General features: G+C 45.0%; 1 long non-coding RNA gene across 1 annotated transcript in view; it reads right to left on the bottom strand.

The window, feature by feature from the left end:
- Nucleotides 1–7,900, bottom strand: part of LOC135896879 (uncharacterized) — a 53,976-nt gene extending 46,076 nt beyond the window's left edge. Inside the window, exons 1-4 of the long non-coding RNA XR_011507236.1 lie at nt 7,873–7,900; nt 7,740–7,793; nt 5,949–6,190; nt 5,746–5,820 (exon numbers count right to left, since the gene is read on the bottom strand). This is a non-coding gene — a long non-coding RNA (uncharacterized lncRNA). The remainder of the gene's footprint in view (nt 1–5,745; nt 5,821–5,948; nt 6,191–7,739; nt 7,794–7,872) is intronic.
- Between the last annotated feature and the right edge of the window lie 16,652 nt (nt 7,901–24,552).

Genomic DNA, 24,552 nt, shown 5'->3' with positions numbered 1-24,552 from the left:
TTCAATATACATGTATCGCTTGATGATAAAAGTCCTTTTAGTCGCCGCTCTCATAGTTTTTTATGCATCAACTACCAGTCACCGACCTTTATCTTTGGCAGTCAAGAGGAACATCTTTATTCATAAGCAATATTATAGTCAATTTTTCTTTCAATGTACGTCATCAGATATTGCCTTTCTAGAACCCAGTAGGTGCGCATAATTTCTGAGAAATTGCCACCGCAGACATGTGTGTATTGGCGTCACATGAATACCCACTAGGGCAGGGATAAGATTTATTATCTTTAAACACATCTGATGACGAGAGCTACTTGTAGATATCTAGAAGTATCATTCCTTTGGCATTTTCTATATAATTGTATACCTTCACGGTCATAGTCTGTTTAGCTGCAGCAGTCATCGTTTTTTTAGACAACTGCCAGTCAGTTACCTTTATCTTTAGCAATAAATGAGTACATATTTACTTATAGGGGACATTTTAGTCAATTTTCCTCTGATTGTGCGTAATCAGCTATACCTTCCTTGAACGAAGTAGCTGCGCACAATTTGTAACAAATGTCACCACGCACTGTAGCAACTCCAGAAAATGTCAGGTCTATTCCATCCATCTTTCTGTCTGCTACGCTTTGTTTTCTTGAGCCACGTGCCCCTAAGGAAGTAATATATGAGGGAAGTCGGCTATCATTTATGGTTATGTAACCTTAAAGTTTATGTCGCTACCTTCATCTCTTATTCTTTGGTATGTACATAGGAATTCACTTGTTAGGTATCATGAACTACAATGATACGGTAGAAAACTTGTATTAAACAGATCCTGCTATAGGTGTCCGAGATTGTCTTTGAAAGAAAAAATTGAATGATCATACCATAGCTTTACATATTTACGTTACATTGCCTACCCTTACTGCTACTAATGAAGGCATTTGTGAATTTATTTTTGTTTTTACACAACTACTGAAAATAATATTTGTTTTCATTGCGGTCTCATCAGTTCAAATAAAATAAAACCTACAATTTCTCTTTCACATTGCAAGAATATGTATATGGTAAAGAGAACTACAATGACCAACGTATTTGAGTGATTTATTTCATTTACAAAGAGATTGAAACGAGTGTCACCAAAGAACAACACAACAAAAATTAAATAGGGAATCTGCTCACACACACTCACACGCACACCCACACCCTCTCAGACACACACTAACACAAACACACACTTCGCATCGGTAGGTTCACTCCAGGCAAATGAATTGGAGCCGACAGGGAAATGAGCGTCTCTTTTCCACCTACGCCGTTCCTTGCAGTCCTCCATTCTTGTAAAACCGCAATAGTAGCGTATAAGTGTTGAGCTAACCTTTCTTACAAGAAAATTTCTTCCAACCCAGTGGAAAAACTAGTGTCCAGAAAAACTAGAAGAGAGGAAGCTCCTGATACGATCCCCATACTCTCAACTCCAGTTACACAAACGAATTTAAAAGAACAAGCAGACATATTAGGGCAACATTTCTATAACATTTCAAGCTCAATAAACTATTCCACTGAATTTCAAAAATATAAGCAATCAGCAAAAAAAACTAAAGCTTCCGACAACAGGAATTCCCAAGAGGTCATATAATGCCCCTTGAACACTTCCGGAAATAAACAGAGCAATCACTACTGGCAAAAAGACAGCGCCAGGTCCGGACAGAGTACATTACACAATGCTTGCACGACTATCTCCAAAAGCAGTTAAAACATTGCTCCACTTTTTTAACATAATCTGGGAAACAGGAAAAATGCCGAATGATTGGAAAAAGCCTTACCGAAAATGACATCTCGTGAACACTGTTGGAGGATAACGAAGATGGCAGGGTAAGTCCGGTCGTGAATGGTTATTCTTGCCGTGCAGATGATTCCAGTCGGCGTAATCAGGTGTCCTCCAGCGGTGCGAATTTGAGGGCCTTCCCATGCAGTCTTAACCTTCTTCATCTGGGCGGCGATGTGTCCACTCATGACGGAGTAATCAGCACCTGTGTCCACTAAGGCGGTGACTGTGTGGCCGTCGAGAAGCACGTCGAGGTCGGCGGTTCTTTGTCTGGCGTTGCAGTTAGGTCTTATCATCGGATCAGGGCTGTGTCGTGTTGAACTGAAGCCAGTTCGGTCGTCAAGTCGTCTTTCATCGGTGTAGTCTTGGCTTCCTGACTTCGTTGGGACGGCGGCGTGTCGTCGTTGTTATGTCGTCGAGATTGTCTCTTCGTCGTCTTCGTCGGTGGCGGAGGATCTTCGTCAGTTCGACGAACAGCAACCGCACCTCCATCGGTTGCTGCTTTTAGTTTTCCGGATATGGGCTCGCAGAGCGGCCCCGGCCTGGGCCGGCGTATGGTCGGCGCTGCGGTGACAGGTAGCGGCCTGGTGACGGCGAACGGGATGGTCGTCGAGGGTTCCACTGAGTGGCGGCGAGGTAGTCGGCGTTATCGCGAGGTCGTTCGCCAATTTGTGGTTGCGGCGCGTTAACGGCGAACCCTCGGAGCCAGCTTTCCGGGTCCTCGAACGTTGAACCACGGAACGTCGGAGGCTCCCTGGGTTGCTGCAGCACGATGAGGGATGCTGGGGCTGCCATTGGGGTGGACTTTGTGGCGATCGTCCTGGTCGTCTCAGGCAAAAGTCCGTGCTCTGGGGGCAGTCCTTGCAGTCTGCGACTAGCACGCTGGTCTTGGGCGATGTCGGTTTTGTCCTCGGGCTTCGGGCTTGGATAGCGGCTTTGCGGGGGCGTTCGGTACATGAACGCACAAGCACCTCCAACAGATGTCACGTGGCAGTGACGTTAAAGAACACACAGTACAGGTTTGTCTTTCACAGTACTGTGAAAGACAAAACTAGCTTTTATTGGGCGAACCTGTGCCCACAAAACAGGCTACACTTAAAGCACAACGAAAGCGGCGAACACAGTCGGCGATCGTCGAAAGTCTGATCAGCGGGTCAAGCGCGTCGGCTTTTATAGAGCAGTCGTTGAATGTTCCAGACTAATCGTTCGGACCCGCGTGCCTTCCACAAAGGTCTACACCATTCGCGTTACACGATGAAATCAGATAACACAAGGTTCGGCGACAACAGACAGCCGGGTAGAAGCATAGATAACTTTCCAGAAATGTCGGATACATGCAGGCGCGTCCCTCAATGTGCGATTACAGTTGTTAAGCGGTGAAACGTGGTCGCCCGATAAAGATAAGTACACGTGTCAATGTGATGCGATGATTGATTTTCTCAAACACTTTGTTTAAATCTACAAATACTGAAGCTGCATAAATACCTTCATCGATAGCGAGCTTTAGTTGATCGATTAGAGCAACGAGAGCCAGTTCGGTCGAGTAACCCGAGCGAAAGCCGTATAGGAATGCCGAGAGAATGTTACATTTTGTAAGGTAATTATTTAAACGTTTTTCTAACAGCTTTTTGATTGCCTTACTAAAGAAATGTAATACAGAGATGGGGTGATAATTGGAAATAAAGATTGGTCTCCTTTCTAAAAAATCAGGGTGACCTTGCCTTCCTTTAGTTCTTGTGGGAAACTGCCTGATTTAAACAGGAAGTTGATTATGTCTGCAAGGACATCACTTATTCAGGGTGCAATTAATTTTATATTGGAAGGGTGTCCTTTATCGATTCTGGCGCCGGTTATTTTCATGTTGTTTATAATGTTTAGAACTTACTGGGTTGTAGTTGGAAATAAAAACAAAGAATGTGGCAGGCGCTGGGGCACGGAATTGTCATGCGCAGGAGACTGTAGATCACTGCTAAAAAGAAATCAGCAAACGCATCGGCTATATCTTTGGCAGTCTTGTATACCATACCATGATAAGCAATTTCTGTTGTAGCTTCGGGATTATTTGCCCTTTTTAAGCAGGAGGTAACAATTTCCGCTTTCTGTTTTTACGTTTTTACCGCATTCCAAAATTTTTCTTTGGTACCATGTTTTTTTTAGCTTTCTTCAATCTAGCAGAAAGCTGGTTAGAAAGCTTTTTGTACCGAATGGCTGAATTCTTTTTAAATAGTTGTCGTTTGGTTTTCTTATAAAGATTATCCTTTTTGCGCATCAAAGCAGATGACGCGTACTTCTTTTTGCATTTAACTTGAACGAAATGACGATCAACACATGACTTAAGCATAGAGAAGAACAGTGCAAATGCTTTTTGTAGATCATTTGTAGAAAAGATGGGTGACCAGTCAAGGTTTGACTTGGCGTCAAGGAATGAGTGTTTGTCTAGTATAAACTGCGTGTACGTGATTTTTTCGAAGCCATGAGTGTAGTGAAAGTTTAAAAATATGGGATGGCGATCAGTTATGTTGGTCATTATAACGCCTGCGTCTGGTGGATGTGCCAAATTTGATAATGCAGGGTCAATTAATGTACCTATGAGGTGGCTAGCACATCGTGTCGGTATCTGAATGAAACATTCATAACCAAAGCTGTTAAAACAATCAGAATAATGTAAAGCATTAGTAGACGTACTATCAGCGAGGTTAATGTTGATGTCGCCTATAATTATTACGTTTTTGTTTTCATCTGCCAGCAGTCCCATGACTTTACGGAGAGCAGTACAGGAAATTATTGCTGATGACGAGGGTTAACGATATATGTAACCAATTATTAGGTCTTTGTTGTCTATGTTGAGGAAGGTATTTTTAAGTTCAAACCAAACGTCTTCACAATTAGTCACATTAAGTTCAAGATTGTTCCTTCAGTTGTAAGTAATATCTGAATAGATATACAGCGCTGCGCCGCCATGGTTGCTGAAGGGACGATTGGAGTGTTGAGGAAGAAAATCAGAAAAACAGAAAAGGTTTTTATCATCGTCGCTCAACCAAGTTTCAGATACTCCGATGACTGAAAATGGTCAGGTGAATGAAGAAACGAGATCGGAGAATTCACCGAAGTGCTTGGACAGACTGCGCGCATTCAAGTGCAAGACAGATCACTGAACATTTGAGAGAAGATTGTTTAACTGGTTAGTTGTTAGATAGGACGAAATTGTGAGACTTGCCTAGGTGACAGGCGTGGCGCAAAGGTGTACTAGAGTTAGGTTATCACTGAAAGGTCGGATTCGGTTGCGATGCCAGAGACACGGCTTTCAGTTGTTTTCCGGGCCTTGATTTGACAGTTTTCTGTAAACAGAAATCTCCAGTTCTTCGTTTTTTTCAGACCCAAGGCTTTGTAAAAGAGAGCTTTGTTTTCAATTGTTAAATGTTCATTAACGAAGACAGGGTTCTCTTTTGCTGTTGCGAGGCCAATATCACTCATGCAGAGTCTAGCTTTTTGTGCTTTTGTGACGAACTCAGCTTTCTTCGTTCTCGAGCAGAAGCGAGCGATGATATTTTTATGTTCTGTTTTAGTAGGAACACGATAAACAACGTCGAGGTCAGTGGCCGTTACTGGGCAACCAATTTTGTTGCCAATAGTTTGTACGACTGTCGCACAGTCCTCTTCTTGTGTGCAAGGAATGCCCTTCATCTCGACATTGTTTATTAGGAATATTGATCCAGTTCGCCAACTTTCTTTGTGAGGGTGCTGTTGTTAGCTTGCAAAGCTTTGTATTCGGCTTTTAGCTCTTTGTTTTCGGCACTCAGCTTTTCGTCGAGTTTGCCTAGAAATTCCGCGCTAGTTTCCAAACTGTCAGTTCTTTTCTGATGTTCTAAGACGTCTATGCTCGAATTGCTCGCCCTCAGCAGAAATTTCCCGAAAATGTAATCAAGAAGTTTTTCACTTACGTTTCCAAGCTTGGATTCAATGTCATGAATTCTTCTGGCGAGCTCCGCATTTGTAGGCAATGTTCACCGACTAGACTGGAAGGCCGCAAGAGACGACGCAAGCTTGGCAGTACAAGTTAACACAAGTGCAGCAGCAATGTTTGGTAGCGGCTGCAGCAATATTACAATCACAAATGACAACGATACATGCGCATATGACTAACCTGCGGATGCAAAGAACGTTGGTCAATGTGTGTTTCTGTTGCCACAACGACTGCCAGAATAAGGTGCTGGTACCGCTGCGCCTCCTTTAATCCTCTTCTCACGGTGGGCTGGTGGCGCAAGCGCAACGCTGGCTCCGATAGCACCGAAGATACTTAAACGGCGCAGCTGCTGTAGGCCGGGGCATACGTGGAAGCAGAGAGCGGGACGTTGGTCACGGGGAGTGGAAGACGATGACACGAGCCTGCGGATGCAAATAACGTAGGTCAGTGTGTGTTCCTGCTGCCACAACCGCTGTCAAAATCAACAACATTCCAAACAACATAATTCACCAGGAAAAGGTGTCATACAAGCGATTGACGAAAATAAAGTTGCTTCTGTGATGTAACGAAGTCGACGACTGAATTTTTGCACCTCTTTGTATAGATGCAATGTAGTCCATTCGTATGACAAAGTGCAAAGTGTTTTTTTTCTTTCTTTACAGCTATGTCAATGTGTTGACAAGACAGTTTTCTCAATTGTAACCTGGTGCTTCGGCTATGAGCTGCCTTCATGGCATTTGCAGTGAGGGATATGTACTATTGTGGACAAAAGTAGCCATGAAGAGCGAACGTCGACCACATTGCATCTGTGTGTTCAACACCACTGGAAACAGTGGGTCACCTATGCAGAGTCCGAACGCAGACGTTTGCGTGGCTGATCCCAGCACATAAACAACCAATAAAATTCTGTCAACGGTCGCACTTCCTCGGCAATTATGTCCTAGATGGTACATTCTTGAAAGAATGGATATGCTCTGTAAGACGAAATACGCGAAGCACCTGTACTTAAGCGGATATAGTACAATTTCGGCATACAGACTCTTTAGTTTGTTTAATCTGTTTCCTGAATACTAGAAGCACCTTTACTTTTACGGTTATAGTACAAACTCAGTATAGAGACTTTTCCGTTTCCTAGGTACGAAAGCACTCGTGTTTTATTTCTGGTCTCTCTTTTATGGCTGTCCGTTCTAGGGAAATGACCGTTCTTTATTACGGAAAAGCATTCGGTCACACATTACCAGCAGATTAGCCGCAAAACACGCATTTTTTTTACAGCGTACAAGTCTCGACGAATACACTCTGATGCCGGCTGCCTCCCAGGAGCCTACATTGACGCGCCACCGCAAGCTGACATGAATGATGACGCCTTCCTTGGAATAATAGGCGCGCAACACTTCGCTGAAATGCAAAGAGCAGACCCGGGACTAAAAAGCCTTATCAAGTATTTGCAAGGGAAGACAGACGTTGTCCTTAGGGCATTTATGCGAGGACTGTCTTCTCGCTGATTCTCACTTCAAAACAAAACTCGTAAAGAACTTCTCACCAGTCCACGGCAACTACCTTCTTGTTGTTCCCTCAGCACTGAGTCGCGATATCCACGGTGGCGGTGCTGGTGCCGGAACATCACTTTCCTGCCCCTTTCTTCCCCGGAAATTTTCGATATCCTGGCCTTCCTGACTACACCTGGGGGTTTAGAAGGGTGACAGGAGACATATGTACCCCACGTGCCAAACGACCTCGCTACGCCACTGTTTGATGCATCTACAAAACGGTAGAAATCGTCTCCCGCATCGTCTACTAAGCATACCTTGCTCTCACCCACGCACCCCGGGTTCGATTCCCGGTGTCGGAAAAATTCCCGGTGTCGGAAAACGCGGCGCAGGCCTAGACAATAGTGAGGGCGAGATCAAGCGCAAAAAACCTAACCTACGATCCATAGCTTACATGAATGCGTGCAAGCGGCGCACTTACCTTTCTGGACGTGCTCAGCAAACATCCTTCGTGTGACGGATGCCGCGGCATTGCCTGCACCATAGAGTTTCATACTAATAGAGTTTCTACCTTATAATAACATAGAGTTGCATACTACTACCAATATACTAACAGGGGGAAATCCGGCACTGCGATTGTACAACCATCATGTGAGTGAAGAGAAGTTCCCACTAGGATAGGTATTCTGTTGATTGTCGAAGTTATCGAACAACTACTCGAACAAATACTCTTTGGCGGATTTTCTTTCGCTCCCAGCCCAGTTACAATTATCTGCAGTGGGGCAGAACAGCGCAAAGCTATCTGCCTTTATTCTTTTGCACGAAGTGGGGATAGCGCGCTTGGGCTAGAGGCTGTACCGATGTTGGTGTCGTGGTTTGGTGACGAAGCCCTCCTGAGAAAGCGACAGCATCCTAACCGTAGAAAGAACGTGTTCTGGCTGTTTTGACCTTGCTTTGTTAAGTGTGGTAAGTTGGCGTCGTAGCAGTACCTGGTTTACTAAACGTCAGAAGAGGAAAAAGAAGATACCACTTGATACAAACATGATACTACACATATGTTCTATGCTTAGAAGCTATAATGGACGTAGAAAATCTGGCATCCTACAAATAAGCTTATGTGGTGCTTTCATTAAAATGCGTCCTGATTCTGCATCTACTGGTGCCTTTTTGTGGGACGACTGATTGGGCTGGCATTTACCGGTACAGCGGTTCTATACCCTACGCATTACATGGCCTTCCCAGCCCCATTATTTTCTCCTAATGTGAAATAAAATATCGGCTTTCCCAGTTAGCTGTTTCATCCAAGCTGCTCTCAATTCCTGTCTTTTACAGTTGCACCAAACATATTTCGTTCAGTCGCTCTCTGCGTGGTCAGCATACAGATGCAACTTACTGCTTTCGTACAGCTCTTCGGCTTCTTGTGAATGTTTATATTTGCAGTGCTTGCCCTAAGGCTGTAATGTTTAGCTGCGCAGATGTGCTGTGTGTTTTAATAACCTGCCGCTCAGTTTTTTTTTTTCTGCTAGTGATGCAGAGAGCAATGGAAACAGGACTGACTGCTTGCATAAGACATCTCGTATTTCTAGTGGCTTGACATTCAAATTTGATTGATTGCTTCATTAGGCATTTCATGTTTTTCTGCGCATTCAAATGTGTGTTACGGGATATTAAGAACACACTTATGGCAGCAAAGGTTGCTCCTTCCTGGCTGTAGTCCACTCTCGCAAAACGGGTAAGCGCAAAGCCACGTCCGAATAGCTGCTGACGCGCGCTTCAGAATGAGTGGTCCACCAACATAAGAAGTGAATAAATATAGTTGTGGGAGGCCAGAAGCGTCCGTGCTAGCCCTGCAGAAGGTATGCTTAAATGTTCGGGAAGACGTTCAGCAATCGTGACAGCAGACGGACTTTCGAAAGCGTCAAAGAAAAGTTGCGCGTTCGCAGCGACCTGGCATTGTAGGAGACGACACTTGTAATACTTCTTTAAAATGCACCACACTGTCTCTTAGTGTAATAATTTTATTGCCAAAAATATTTGATGAATATTTTTTTATTTAAGCACTTACACGGCTGGTGTTACTAACGTAAAAATAAATGAAATAATATTCACTGGCACTAAATCGGGAACAGAATTGCAGAACCATGCATACCCTGGTGTGCCCTGGTGGTAAAGCGTCATTTGACCTCAGAGTCATACAAGCTTTATGTTGTGTATCGTGCTTTATAAAAAAATATTCCACAAATAAAATTACATTTTACGTGAAAATATGTTAGAGCCGCTTCGCTTACACTGCCGCCAGCATGCGCCGCTAGTGTAGAGATCAAAGTCAATCCAAAGTGGACTTCCCATCATTCCAATGTAGGTTGAAAGAGGGCTCAGTAGAGCCCCCGTAGACACTAGGCCTACTATTGCCTCTAGGGTATTTATTTAGAAACTCCATGGCCTGCACTGAGTATCCTTCTGGTGTAAACATTATTGAATTTCGGATGATCTAGAGCACGTGGCAGCGCAACTTTCGAATTCTTCAGTGCATTGTTATCGGATCCGGGAGTACCAGAGGCTTTTCATGGGCCGGGAACGAAGAAAGGGTGAACGGGCCATAACTACGATAATAGATATCGGTGCTAGACACGAAATGTACTGCGAGCTACATTACGAAGTTCCAGGGGTTTTGTTGCGTACAGATGTTGCGCACAGTATGGCCGTTTTCTCGTGGCACAGCACACACATGATTAAACTACCATTTCGGCCGGTGCCAATGCAGCGCCCACGACAGCTAAAGGCGGGAAAATATCATATCGAATTTGGCCGGCACTACCAGTTCTCCCTCTTGAGGGCTGGCACTAAAATCGACTATTTCGGTGATCGCATGAAGGAATACAGTGAAGTATTTCCATGTTATGAGAGTTGTGGGGCATGTTTCAGCAAGGCTGGTTTAAGCAGCGGGGATAACTAACTGCGTGGCGGCCGTATCGACTTTGATATCGACCAAAGGACCAGGCAGGATTTCGTTAAGGCTACTCAACAATAGACCAAATTCACACTATCAGTAAGGTGATAGAGAAATGTGCGGAATATGACCAACCCTTATATATAGCCTTCATTGATTACGAAAAAGCGTTTGATTCAGTCGAAACCTCAGCAGTCATGAAGGCATCACGGAATCAGGGTGTAGATGAGCCATATGTAAAGATACTGGAAGATATCTATAGCGGCTCCACAGCCACCGTAGTCCTCCATGAAGAAAGCAACAAAATCCCAATAAAGAAAGGTGTCAGACAAGGAGATACCATCTCTCGAATGCTTTTCATAGCAGGTTTACAGGAGGTATTCAGAGACCTGGATTGGGAACAATTGGGGATAAGAATTAGCGGAGAATACCTCAGTAACTAGCGATTCGCTGATGATATTGCTTTGCTTAGCAACTCAGGGGACCAATTGCAATGCTTGCTCACTGACCTCGAAAGGCAAAGCAGAAGGGTGGGTCTAAAAGTTAATCTGCAGAAAACTACTAAAGTAATGTTTAACAGTCTCGGAATAGAACAGCAGTTTACGATAGGTAGCGAGGCACTGGAAGTGGTAAGGGAATACATCTACTTAGCGCATGTAGTGACCACGGATCCGGATCATGAGACTGAAATAACCAGAAGAATAAGAATAGGCTGGGGTGCGTTTGGCAGGCATTCTCAAATCATGAACAGCAGGTTGCCACTATCCCTCTAGAGGAAAGTGTATAACAGCTGTGTGTTACCGGTACTCACGTATGGGGCAGAAACCTGGGGGCTTACGAAAAGGGTTCTGCTGAAATTGAGGACGACGCAACGAGCTATGGAAAGAAGAATGATAGGTGTAGCGTTAAGGGATAAGAAAAGAGCAGATTGGGTGGTGGAACAAACGCGGTTTAATGACATCTTAGTTGAAATCAACAAAAAGAAATGGGCATGGGCCGGACATGTAATGAGGAGGGAAGATAACCGATGGTCATTAAGGGTTACGGACTGGATTCCAAGGGAAGGGAAGCGTAGCAGGGGCGGCCGAAAGTTAGGTGGGTGGATGACATTAAGACGTTTGCAGGGACAACATGGCCACAATTAGTACATGACCAGGATAGTTGGAGAAGTATGGGAGAGGCCTTTGTCCTGCAGTGGGCGTAACTAGGATGATGATGATGATGATGATGATGTTTATATATGTTGGTTGTTTCTTCGCACATTTTTTCACTCTGTATTACCCGTTGCTTTGTGATGCATTCATTCATTTCTTGTTTATGACTGGCCCTCATCTTGCTGTTATGCCAACTTGTAAGGTGTCGGGACCCCGTCAAGCCGTCGGAGCTAGGTAAATAAAATTATTGATTGATTGGTTGAGTGATAATAAAGCGGAAGTTAATTTGTCAGATTTATCTGCTTGCTGTCACACATATCAGTAGTAAGCGAGCTCTCCTACTTGTCTGTCCATCTGAGGCCGCAGTTAAATACCTCGTAGTCTGAGCTATGTCTTGGCAATTCCCAGATGACATTCGTGAGCAAACGCTAGCAGTTTCTGCCGCAGTAAACTTGGATGAATGATGCATTCTCCTTGCAGTAGAACATTATTCACGTAGGGTAATTCGGACTGCAGCGGCACATACGGTTGAAATTCAGGTGGAACATCAGCAGCATTTCTCCACCCATTCGCTATTTTGCTTTACATAGCTTGGCAAACTCGACCAGCCATTGCGGCTGTTTCAAACTACTCTTTAGGGATGCATGCAGCAATAAAAGGCACTATTTCTTCAAGGTCTGGCTCAGTCTCAAGAAGAACAGGAAGGCGCGGTAATCCATCGGTTATGACGTTACGGTCATGCTTGCAGAACTGCATGTCAACGTTATAGTACAGCAGTCGAGCACTCCATCGAGAAATTCATAGAGGACGATGATCATAAATTTTCGAACACAGTAATGTCACCAGAGCGTGGTGGTTAGTTGGAAGCGTGAACCTTTGACCCCACAAATTACCATGGCAATGTTAACAAGAAAAAATCAGGCTAATGCTTCACCTTCGCCTACAGAGTACTGTCATTCTGCCTAGTTTAGAGCATGAAAGGCAAAATGCAATGTAACGAGCTCTTTTCTTAAGTTTTCTTGAACGATGGTTCACAAGCCAACGTCTCAAACATCGGCCGTTACAACGATGGCTAGGTGCAGTAGAAACATGCTCACTACAGGACGCGAAGCACGTACTTCGGTATGTGCCTGGAAGCTAAATTCACTGCCTTCGTTTAAGACAAGCTCTAGCCCTTGTCCAGAAGTTTTCTAACAGGTTCTGCTTATTCTGGCTAGTGCGTTACAAATTTAGCATAAACAAATGCAGCGATTTCTGGTCAGTTGGCTGCGTTGCATCAATATTTGACGTAATTTTGTTTTCCAGCGGCGCAATGCCGTGCGCACTGGTTTTGTGTGCAACAAAAGAGAGCTGTGGGACACGGAATACACATTTTTCATTTAACTTTATGCCAGCAGCAGATATTTTGGAAAGCGTAGGTTGCAGATTTTTTTCATTCTCAGTTTCTGTGTTGCCCTAAATCAAAAGATACGTAGGTAGCACAAAGTACCTGGACAGTCCTACGAAACAAATCTCATGATCTCCTGTAAAGCGGATGGCGCCAATGTCAAACTGAAACGCACACGCTAAAACGGAAAATACCGCCAAGTCTAATAAAAGTAGTAAGCTCACTGGTTTTGTCGGATAACAGGACCTGGTGATATGCAGGTAGCAGGTCTAACTTATTGAAAACCGTGGCATGAGCCAGTCGATGTAAAAATTCACCAGCTCTTAGTGGCAAAAAAAGCGTTGACTATTATGGCCTTGTTCGTTTCCCCGAGATAGGCGCACGTTCAATTGGAGTAGTCCTTTTTCGCAACCAAGACGAGCGGGAAGATCAACTCGGACGCTCACGCTAGTTTGACTGTATTGGCTGATTCCAGACAATGCAGCTTGACTGAAACTAGCTCACGGAATACCAGAGGTTGACGCTGTCGTATTGCTGCTACTGGTTTCATTCATGACAAACGTCATGAATGAAGCCTTTTTCAAGTTGCAGTTGTCGTAAGAACAGATCAGATAACTCCTCTGGAGAGTTGCGCGGCAGAGACGGTAATTTGACGCCTCCATCAGCCGTAATTACTGACGCTTGGTGACAAGGTAGGGAATATTCTTGAACATCAAAGCCCAAGACCTGAGAGGTGTCTGGCCCAGGTGAGGAGTGCCCTGGTCTGCAAGGTCGACTATAATTCTTGGAGGCGTATTGCCGTATTTACCAGTCGCGGAGAAGTATCCTCCATGCAATATTTCTTGCTGTGAGGAATTCTTGAGGCGGAGGTTGGGAGCAGAAAGTAGAAAAAGAAACTTGTAAGTGTTCCTGCTACCTTGCAATGCTGATCAGCTGTAGCACTTGTGTTGACGAACAGCTTGAGCGGCGTAGTTGCAAAGACCCCTTCAGCGGATATTATTGCCGGACGGGAAGCTGGCACTAGTATTGTCAGCCCAGAAGAGACTACACTAGCTGAGTGTTTCATCCGACGACGAAATGAGCTGAGCCCTTGCAGGAGGCGCTCGATGTGCTCGGTTCCACGAGCAGCAGAGTGAAGCGTAATGTCCTACTTTCTTTCACGCGCGGCAAGTGGCATGCTTGTTGCGTTGACCCACATCGCTAAGAATTGACTGTAGCGTCTTGACTTGCTCTTTGAAATCCTTGTCAAGTGCCATGTTGGCGTCCTACCCAGTCCACCGTCTCCTCATCTGTTGTCGGGCACCATCTTGAATTCATGGGTTCGAGAAAGGAGCATGGTGAAGACTGCCATGTTGAACACCAGGAGAAGGAACGCGAAGATTAGCGGGTCCATTTTGCGGCTACGTGGAGACGCGGTGCATGGGCGAATCGTTGAATACTTGGAGTTCTTTGCGTTTTTCTTCTACGCTTCGTCCAATTTCTTCTGCTTTTCTAAGCGTCAACGATGGTCCCTCGTAAAGAAGCCTATTACGGATTCTTATTGATGGGACTCGCGGCAGAATTTGGTCGCCTAAGTACTCGGCCTGGGGTCCTATATTGTACTACTATTCCAACGGGTTTTCATTGAAATTTCTTGACGACAAGTTTGCGTAAACGCCAACGCAAGCATCGGATGGTTACGCAGGGTTGTTTGAACAGACAACCCTGCGTAACGTAACTTTTGCTTGCTTGAAAAACGAATAACATTGCGAACTATGAGCGGCTTATCTTATCTAAATTGGAGACAAGAGGCGAGTGGCGCGATCATGTGGAGAGGATTTCATTAGGGCCACACCATGCACTGAAAATCGACAACCGGGCCAAGAGGGTGGCACCGGCGTCTGCGATTGGTCCGATTTCCCTTACTTAGCCTGTGGTGGCTGGTCTAAAATCGCGGCGGCATGTAACGGAAGCTTAACAGTGACGCTGAAACGAATCCTCGGCAGAAAGGAGCTGGCAGAACGAGGTCGCAAACGTGCCGAAATGCTCGAGAACTTTACACGGGAACACCAGAAGTTCTATTATACGCAAATAAACCTGTGCTCTCCGGCAGCTGCGAGTCGCCAGTGCCTGAGAAATCGGTGGCCGCCATATTTTATCCTATTTGGAACGGGGCAGCCTCCTACTATTCAGAAAAAAAAATCAGTTTTGTTCGGCGTATTATTGCATGTTTAACACATACATGGGCCCTCTAACGCAAAACTATTGCAATGCGTTTTTATTCCAATCTCCTAACGTCTAATTGGCGCAACCGCCGATGTAAGCATCTGACGCTGACCCGCAGGTTTGCCTAATCAGACCAATGAAATGATTTCCTCGTTCTTAGGACGTCACTTTTGTTTGCTTGATAAACGAGTAACTTTTCCTACACTGTGCGGCTTTTCTAATCTAATTGGCTGACAATAGGCGAGGTGCACCTCAAGTGGAGAGGGATTCGATGGGGCTGAGCCAGTGCACTGAAAATCGATAACCGTATGAAGAGGGTGGTGCCGGTGCTTGCCATTGGTTCACTTGGCCCACTTAGCTTGCGGTGGCTGGTCGAAAATCGTGGCGGAATGCAACGCAAGCTTAAGAATAACGGCAAAACGGATCCCCAGCAAAGAAAAGTTCAAATAACGAGGTCGCAAACGTGTCGAAAGTGCTCGAAACCGTTACACAACCACACAGAAAGTTTCATGCTACGCAAATAAACTCACGCTGGTGCGGGTAGCCAGTGCTTGAGCGATCGGCGGCAGCCATCTTGTATTTCTCTCGGAACGAGGCAGCCTGCGGGTATTCAGAAGGAAATTTAGTTTGTTCGACATAATAATGCATCTTTAACGCGTACACGTCACATTGACGCAGGGAGTACTCGTGGTTTTTTGACGTAGCGTGACAGGAAGGTAAAGTAGGTGCAGCCCGAAAACTTTTCACCAATAGCCGAGGGTTAATCATGAATAGGCTTCGAATCAGAAATAACAACTTCGTTTTCTTCGGTCAAATCATGCTTAATCAGTGTGTACACGTCATTTCACATGGGGAGCTGTCGCGGTTTTGTGACGTCGCGTCACAGGCAGATGAAGTGTGTGCAGTCAGAAAAATGTTGGCCAATAGCTGAGGGTTAATGGCGAAAAGGGGTCGAATCAGTAATAACTTTTTTTGTTCGGTCAAATCATGCATAATCAGTGTGTACACGCTATATCAGAGGGGCAGCTATCATGGTTTTCTTGACGTCGCTTGAATGACAGGTGGAGGGGGGGGGTCCAAAAAAGTTTTTGACCAATCGCCAGGGTTGATCGCAGAATTGGAATAGCAAAGATTAGAATAGTGTTACGTTATAGCGCCCCTGCCGTGAGCCGACTGCTCATGCCGAAGCCAGCCATTGTAAGGCAATGACGAAGTCTTGGAAAGACTCTCCATGTTGCTGCTTGAGGTCAATCAGAATTAATCAATAGATAGTGCAGTCGCTGCTGTCTTGGTAGAGTTCGTAGTAGACTCGGATGCTATCAAGGAAATCTGCCGTGGCTAAGTCAGCTTGGAACCTAAGTCGTAGAATAGACGTTCCCACTCGTGCTAAAAGTTAGCCAGCAAAATCTGTTTCGTCCTCTTGCCCAGTAAAACCTCGCCTCCCATCGCGTGTAAAAAATGCCTGCAATGAGCGCTTTCACACTTGCAAGGGTACTGGCGGCGAGCATGGCGAAGCAAGCATTGGAGGTGACGGCGCGAGTTACATGGTGGGAGCAGTGAAGGGGAAGACTGGTGTCGGTCAAGTGGAAGTAGTCAGCGAAGTAGGAGTAGGCGGCAATTCAGGGTAGTTCATCGTGTCACCCTCAGTTACTTTACCTTGTAATGTTGGGCATCTGGACAGTTCCGGCCGGAATGAATGGCCCACATACTGGGGGCTAGCGGCTGGTGTGCGGAGCGCCACAGAGGGGAGACATTTCTCTGTACGGGAACTAAAAACTGACATTGTTAAACGACAGAGCAGAGGAACAAAGCTCGCAGACTGCACCAACAGATGTGACTAAAATGCCATACAGCGCTGAGCTCAAGGTGCCGCTAGTGATAGAAAACTTTGAAGCCGACACTGAAGATACAACAAATCATGCATGGTCTCTGAGCCCCGGTATAGTAGAAGGCAGGGAAAAATCACCGTATTCGGAGGCAATATAATCATGGAGAGTTCTTTATTTGAATGTGGTGCTCGCCTTTCGCAGCATGCTAACTGGGCATTCACTTTCTTCTCTCTCCCCTATAAAAAATAAATACGTTCAGGAAATCTCTTTAGACAGCAGATTTCAACTTGCAGTGTATAACTGAAATTTGCAATGTTGTCTGGTGACGTGCTGCATATGTAAACGCCCGTTGTGAGAATTCGTAACTAACGCAGTCTAGGTGTGCTGTTGTTACTCATGTGGTAGCTGTCACAATAAAAAGTAACCAGCAGGTTGTATATACATGGTCTCTATTTGTTTTTATTGATAGTTTTTGCTGTGTGTCCCACTATCTGCCTAAATAGCATTGACAGGAACACTGCTTGGTTTACTCACTCTAGAAGCCTGTGTGCACAGAACACGAATTTTAATTAAAATGTGTTTAGCAAAACCCATCTCACGATGAATGTGGGCGTTATTGCGAATAGAAATAAAGCTATGCAGTCTCCCATTCTAGTGCCACTGCCTAAACCTTTCATGTATGAGGCAGGAATGCAGTCTGACGTAGTCTCCTTCCTCTTCGAGCTCCAGCGGTTGGTTCTGGCAGCGGCAAGATTGGCCACTCTATAGTTTGCGCATCTAAGCAGTAGCTTGTGAATTATATTTAAGAGAAAATAGATGGATGTGATAGGTTGTGCTAGGTGATTTATAGTAGTAGTAAAAAACCTTTATGCCTTATTTTCTGAGGAACACCCATAACCATATCTTCCTCCCCAAGATCTTAATGCTTCTTGCAAACGGAAGCAACAGTGAAAGCTCTTCTGTTGCAGTAGAAGTATTGTATTATTTTGATTGTTGTCGCAGATTTCATATTATACATGGGTAGTTTGCTACTAAGTCTCAAATAATTTTATTTTTATTGCGTCTTTAACATAACTAAAGAATTTATGCCTACAATGTTAGGCCTAAATTACACTAGCTCAGCAGAAGTAATTTTGTACATTTCTTAGCGGTACTTTGCATCGATGGATAGTTATATGGCGAACCTTGTTCACACCTGTCTTCCGTATAAATATTGGCATTGGCAGAGATGTCTAAATCTGACAGGTTGTTCTCTTTCCAGCAACATGAGTGATACGCACTGCTATTTTTATTCCCTAAAATAAAATATGGAGTTGCTTCTTATTCTCAAGCACTTCGTTTCATGATACTAATACGGTTACGGTCATGTTACTATTGTCACGACTCAAATGTGTCGTTAGCAACGATGCCACAGCGAAAGCAGGAACCTTCGAATTCGCCGTGCCGTCCGCAACCATTGAAAACTGCCTAAGAGGCCGGAGTGGCTCTAAGAGGATAGGAACACATTGGAGCACATTTATGGAGCACTCTAGAAACTGCGAGCTGTTCTATCAGAAAAATTGAAGATTTTGATACATAATGCTCCCATTTCCTCCAACGTGAATTACAGTGCCCTACTCTTCGGAAAACTTTCGTAATTTAACAACAAAAAATTGTATTACGTTTTTATTATGAGGTACGCTGCAGTGGGGGACTTTGGGATAATTTTGATCAGAATGGGTACTTCAACCTGCCCTCCATGCATGGCACACGGGCGTGTTGGCATTTCTCTCCATTGAAATGCGGCCGCCGTGATCCCACGTACTCGTGCTTAGCAGGGCAAAGCCACAACCACTAAGCCACAGCGGCGGGTACAAAACAGGGCCCTCCAGCATGTAGAGAGCGTTAGCGATTACGTTGCAGGTGAAGGTCATGATCACGGCTTTAACATTTTAAAGTTTCCGCACTTCTACAATATAATGCTTTTCCACGAATGCAAAAATATATTGAATTTTATTAAGAATGCATTCATATCCATGTTTTCATTAACACTTGTGTCAGATACCCCTACAATGTTCGTAGTAAGCTGGCATATGGCGGTCCTATTTTCGAGAACGTCTAATGGGCGGAATTGCAATACAAATCGGTTACCGCTAATTCTGAATGATCTGGGCTTCAAAGGCATAGACCCCGCAGGGCCGTCTGCGTGAGTAGGCGTTTGGTGTGTTTCAACACCATGTACCCGAGCACATGAGGGTCGGACCCTCCTGCATGTAGCCGTAAGCAGTATAGCTGTGTCTGGGGAAAGGGGATCCTGGGGTTGAGCCGTTGCCGGGTGTTCGGACCTTTAAAGCACCTCAGCGGAGGCAACACACCTCTTTGGTCTCTGCTTCACATAGACGGCATCTCCAGACTGACCCACCTGGCTGAAATCGGCAGTCACCTTTTGCTACCCTCCTCTCCGATCTTCGTCTTTCTCTCTCGCCTTTTTCATATTTCCTTTATTCTCTTCTCTTCTCCTCACTGCCGAATTTCCCGCCGGCAAGGGTTAACCTTGTGTGGCTAGGCAGCCTTGGTTACGCTATATTTGGTTATAGCAGTGATGTACCGCTGACGTTGACAGAGTTTCTCTTGCAGGAACTCCTGTCACGTCCGCCTGTTGGGCTTCATGGTGGGTGGTTGACATCACGGCCAAAGAAAACCCATCTATACTTATGGAGAACGCTGTGTCTACACTCCCTGATCGCCCTCAGGAACAAGGGCGCACCATAAATGTCATTTAGTTTTTTGGACGCCAGGCCGACAACTTCGCTCGTTTCCATGTAATTCGCTCGCAAAAAACCAGACAAGCCAGTGCGAACCATTTCACTATTCCTTGTTTCTAAGTCTTTGACTGAAGTTTTTGGTCGAGGATATAAGGCGTCGAGGAGGGCAAGCGGTGATCTTCTTTTGTAACTCCGCGATCGGAAGCAATAGCAGAAACTGCCGAAACTAGTATCCTTTTGGGAGACCCAGATAACGGTAACCCCGCACCGTACGATGAACACAACCCGCGGTGCCGTCTCGGACAATGACTTGCTGGAGATCACTGTGGCTGAACTTTTGAAGGGCTTCAGTGAACAAAATGTTACCAATGTTAAGAGAATTAAGATGGGCGGGATGCCTAAGAAATCGAAACCAAGCACCTGATAGGCACCTTCGGTTCAAGTCTCCTGCGCGAGTCAATCAATAGTGGCCGGGTACGTCAAGCTCCGTCTTAGGCCATACGTGCCAAATCCCCTTCGATGTTTTAAATGCCGGTGTTTCGGCCAGAGTTCCCAGAGCTACAGAGGCTGCCAAAATTGTGCGAAATGCAGTACCCATGAACACACTTCTGAAGCTTGCGAGAACTCCCCCCGAGATGGGGAGCCCGCAGCATATACGAGGTCGCGCCCATCCTGGAAGAAAGACAAGGAAATAGGAATAATTAATGTAAAGGAAAACACAATTTTCAAGTAGGCACGCACGCGCGTATCCTACCCGCTCAAGATATATCTGCCAAAGTGACGCGCCAGAAGGCGGCGACACAACACTTCCCGGCAGTGGTCCGACCCACGCGCAGTGAGGCAGCGGTGACGCCATCCGGCCCCCCGGTGGCTACAGCTTGTGCTGTTCCGCCACCCCAGAAGAAGGGACCAGCGACATCCGGGCAGATGACCTCAAAGGTGTCGTTCAACGTGCCGAGCCCTTCAGGTCGAGCACAGTGTTCGGAAGAGCGCGTGTCGAGCGCCTCGCAAGAGGCAATGGACACAACAACCAGGAAGGCGGCGCCACCAGCGCCTAAGGAGCGGCGAGCCTCTCTTGATAGCTTCAAAAACGATAAAAACTGGCGTCATGGCGCATGCAAAGAGCCCTTGAGCTAATCCTTGTCTCTTAAACACACAGCACTTACCACACTGGAGACACCATAACATACGCATTTACCATACTGGAGACAAAAATACTAGAATGCAATGTTAGAAGACTCATTCACAACCTTGACGATATTAGAGAACTACTACACAAACACAATCCCAAGTTGCTGTGTGTTGAAGAGACGCATCTAAAACGCACAGAAACAAAATTTCTTCGTCAGTACGCCATCTTTCAAAAGGGCAGTGACGAGGCTGACGCCTCGTGCTGCGGTGCAGCAATCCTTCCACACAAGTCTGTAGCTTGTCTACACGTAGCTTTGCAGGCACACCTTGAGGAAGTGTCATTTCGAAGGCTTCTTTTCAATATGTTTCTAACGGTTTGTTGCATATACATACTCCCAAACTATCACCTCCCAAAAACTTATTTTCTTTAACCTCATTAATCAGCTGCCGGAACCCTACATACTTATGGGTGATGTTAACGCCCACAATATGTATGGGGAGACGCGCAATGCAAGGTAAGAGGCCGATTCATTGAAACGTTTGTTCTTACATCTGGTGCCTGCCCATTTAGTAAGAAGGAGCTGACTTAACTATTATGGCATCCAACACAACTCATATTCATGTATAGATCTAGCAATAGGCTCTGCTTCTCTTTTGCATCATCTGGAATGGTATGGCATCCATAATCCTTTTGGAAGTGACCACTTCCCTGTAACTTTAATATTGATAACGCAGTACGACAAGTCTCCCCGTGTTCCTATTCGCAAAATAGTATTGACAGACTGGGAGCATGTAAAGGAATCTTATACCACGATATTTTATAAACAATTTTACTATAGAAGATGTTGTTGCATATTTTACCGCTTTTATTGTCGATGCAGCCGTAAAGTTTATCCCACCAACAAAAATTGGTCCACTTACCAATATTTCCCTCTCTACAGTATTCGTTCCTTGGTGGAACGAATACTGCAGAGAGGCATGAAACAGGCAAAACAAGGCATGGGGCGTTTTGCGCAGATCACCAAATGCCCAAAATCTAGTTCGATTTAAACAAATAAAATCACACGGGAGGCGGACACGATGTCCGGCAAAGGGAGAAAGCTGGATGAGGTTCCTTTCTGGTATTAATTCTTACCTCCAGGAGGCGAAAGCATGGAATGGCTTAAAAAAGCCTAAGTGGTAACAAATCCATCAGTTGCTTATGGTAAACCACCAAGGCAATACCTTGCAAGACGAAACAGACGCTCTTGGGGAGGACTTTGGGCGCGTGTGGTGCTCAATCCATTATTCTGATTCCTTCCTTAAATACAAACAAATATCAGAACTTAAGCCAGTGTTAAGTAAATGCAGACCGAACGAACTGTAAAACCGGGCTTTCAGTATTGCCGAGTTGAGAGCTGCCTTGATCGCACGCAAGAGCTCTGCACCGGGACCTGACAGAGTCACGTATGACATGATCAAAAACTTACACACTGACACAGAAGTTCCACGCCTCACAATTTTGAAAACTATCTGGGCTGCCGAACACCTTCCATCCGCATAGAAAGAAGCGATTGTGGTCCTTGTTTTGAAGCATGGTAAAGACCCCTCCTTTGCGGCAAGTTATTGCCTGATATCTTTTACAACTTGCCTGTGTACTCTTTATTGGAAAAATGATCAATGTTAGACTCATCCATTTTCTTGAACTCAACAACATACTTGATCATTATCAGTGTGGCTTCAGAGAAGGGCGGTCCAGAACTGACCATCTTGTACGCATTGAAGGATATATTCGTGACGCATTTGTACATAAACAGTTTTTCTTATCAATAATACTCGCCATGGAGAACGCGTATGACAAAACGCGTTACGGGATCCAGCGAGTCTTATCAGGAATGGGCATTCGCGAAAATATGCTAAACATAATAGAAATCTCTTCTTCGAATCGTATCTTCCGCGTGAAAGTCGGCAACGTATTGTCGCGACCTTTTATGCAGGAAACTGGTGTACCACAAGGAGCCGTGATTAGCTGCACGCGTTTTATGGTGAAGATAGACATGCGTCGTGCTTCCTTACCACCAGCAATTTTTTATTGTTTCTACGTTGATGACATTCAAAGAGCCTTCACATCCTGTAACCTCGCAGTATGCGAGAGACAGGCAAATCAGGGTTTGAACAAGGTGTTTAAGTGGACCGACACAAATAGATTTAAAACCAACCCCCACGAAAGTTCTTGTGTTCTTTTTACAAGAAAGAGAGGCCTGGTTTCAGAAGCTTCCTTATAACCGTGTGAAGAAATACCTGTCAACAAAGAACATAAATTTGTAGATATATTATTTGACTCCAGGCTTCCTTTCAGTCCATACATTAAATATCTTGAAAAAAAAATGTCTAAAAATAATGAAGCTATTAAAAACTCTATCTCACATAGCACGAGGTAGGGACAGGAAGTGTTAGATCAATCTGCATAAGGGGCTAATTCATTTCGGATTGGACTATGGTGGCGTTGTATATAACTCGGCCGCGCCGAGTGCGCTAACGATGCTAGATCCCATGCACCATCTAGGTATCTCCATAGCCACTGGCGCTTTTCGAAGAAGCCCTATTAAAAGCTAATACGCACAATAAAATGGATGGTCCTTCCATCTTCAGAAAACTTATATCAGCCTCGCATATTTCCTGATCATACGCCATAATCATGAACATCCATGATTTTATACCGTTAACGATATGACGCGTGTTACACTTTTCTGTAATGGTTCCTCGGTAAGACGGCCTTTCTCGCTGCGTGTGAGCAAGCTTAGTAATGAAATGCATGTCCCCAATGCTCCAGTATCGCTTAATGTATCGAACCAAGCAGTCGCCACCATGGGAGTGGCAGGTGGTATAATGTGACATATCTTTTCTAGAAGGTTAAAAGCACGCTCTAGAGGTCGAAATTCAAGTGCCCTTCCGAGAACGACAGTACAAGCACTCCTGAACAGAGTTCTACACAGATGTTTTGCAGACGAATGCCGGGGTGTTCTATGGAGCCGTTGGTCTATCCTTCACAAAATACGATGTACTGCATCAGGAAAGAAGTTTATTTACGGCCGAGGCCAACGCACAATTGTCGGCTGTGAAGCATATAAGGAAATGAGAACTCCACAGAGCTCTTATATATACAGACTCCCTAAGTGTCGTGAACGTCTTGATTTCAATCTTTAAGCATGACAATCCTGTACTTATTCAGCATGGAAATCCTGTACTTATTCAGCTCTATACCGATCCGTGTAAAGGTTATCTAACTAACCATCATATCATTATATGCTGGGTACCTGGCGATATGAAAATCGAGGGTAACATTCTGGCACACCAGATGATCACGTCAATTGTATCAGATGATGTTAATCGTACCGCTTCTGTCTTTGTAACAGATCTGAAGCCTTTGTTACGAAAGATACTGCGAAACCACTGGAAACGCCTGTGGGATGCAGAAACAAATACTAAAGCACACATGACAAAACCACAGTTAGATTTTGACCCTCCGCAACTGAATCGCGGTTAATAGATGTCCTAATAAGTCGTCTCAGAATAGGACACACATTTCGGATCCATACTTTTCTACATTCTGGAAATAAACCTCGAATCTGTGGTAGACGTGGTGAGAGGCTGACCGTCCTCCACCTCCTCCTGGAGTGTCGGGAAACCGAAGCTGAGAGAAAGACACATATTGCTCTAGCAAACCGTTATTGCATCCCTCTTTACCCGGCTATGTTTCTTTGTAAGGAACAGCTTTTTAACACCAAAGCTGTCCCCAATTTCTTGAATGAGGTGTCCGGCATATTATCAGTCCATTAAAGTCGTACCGCATCCTCTTCCCAGAGGATGCTGCTGCGATAATGTTTTGTATAGCACATGCGTCGAGGCCTTTGT

The sequence above is a fragment of the Dermacentor albipictus genome, chromosome 7 (genome assembly GCF_038994185.2).
Source record: "Dermacentor albipictus isolate Rhodes 1998 colony chromosome 7, USDA_Dalb.pri_finalv2, whole genome shotgun sequence".
Lineage (NCBI taxonomy): Eukaryota > Metazoa > Arthropoda > Arachnida > Ixodida > Ixodidae > Dermacentor > Dermacentor albipictus.
Note: the sequence above shows the minus strand (reverse complement) of the source record. Positions and strands in the feature narration are given on the sequence as shown.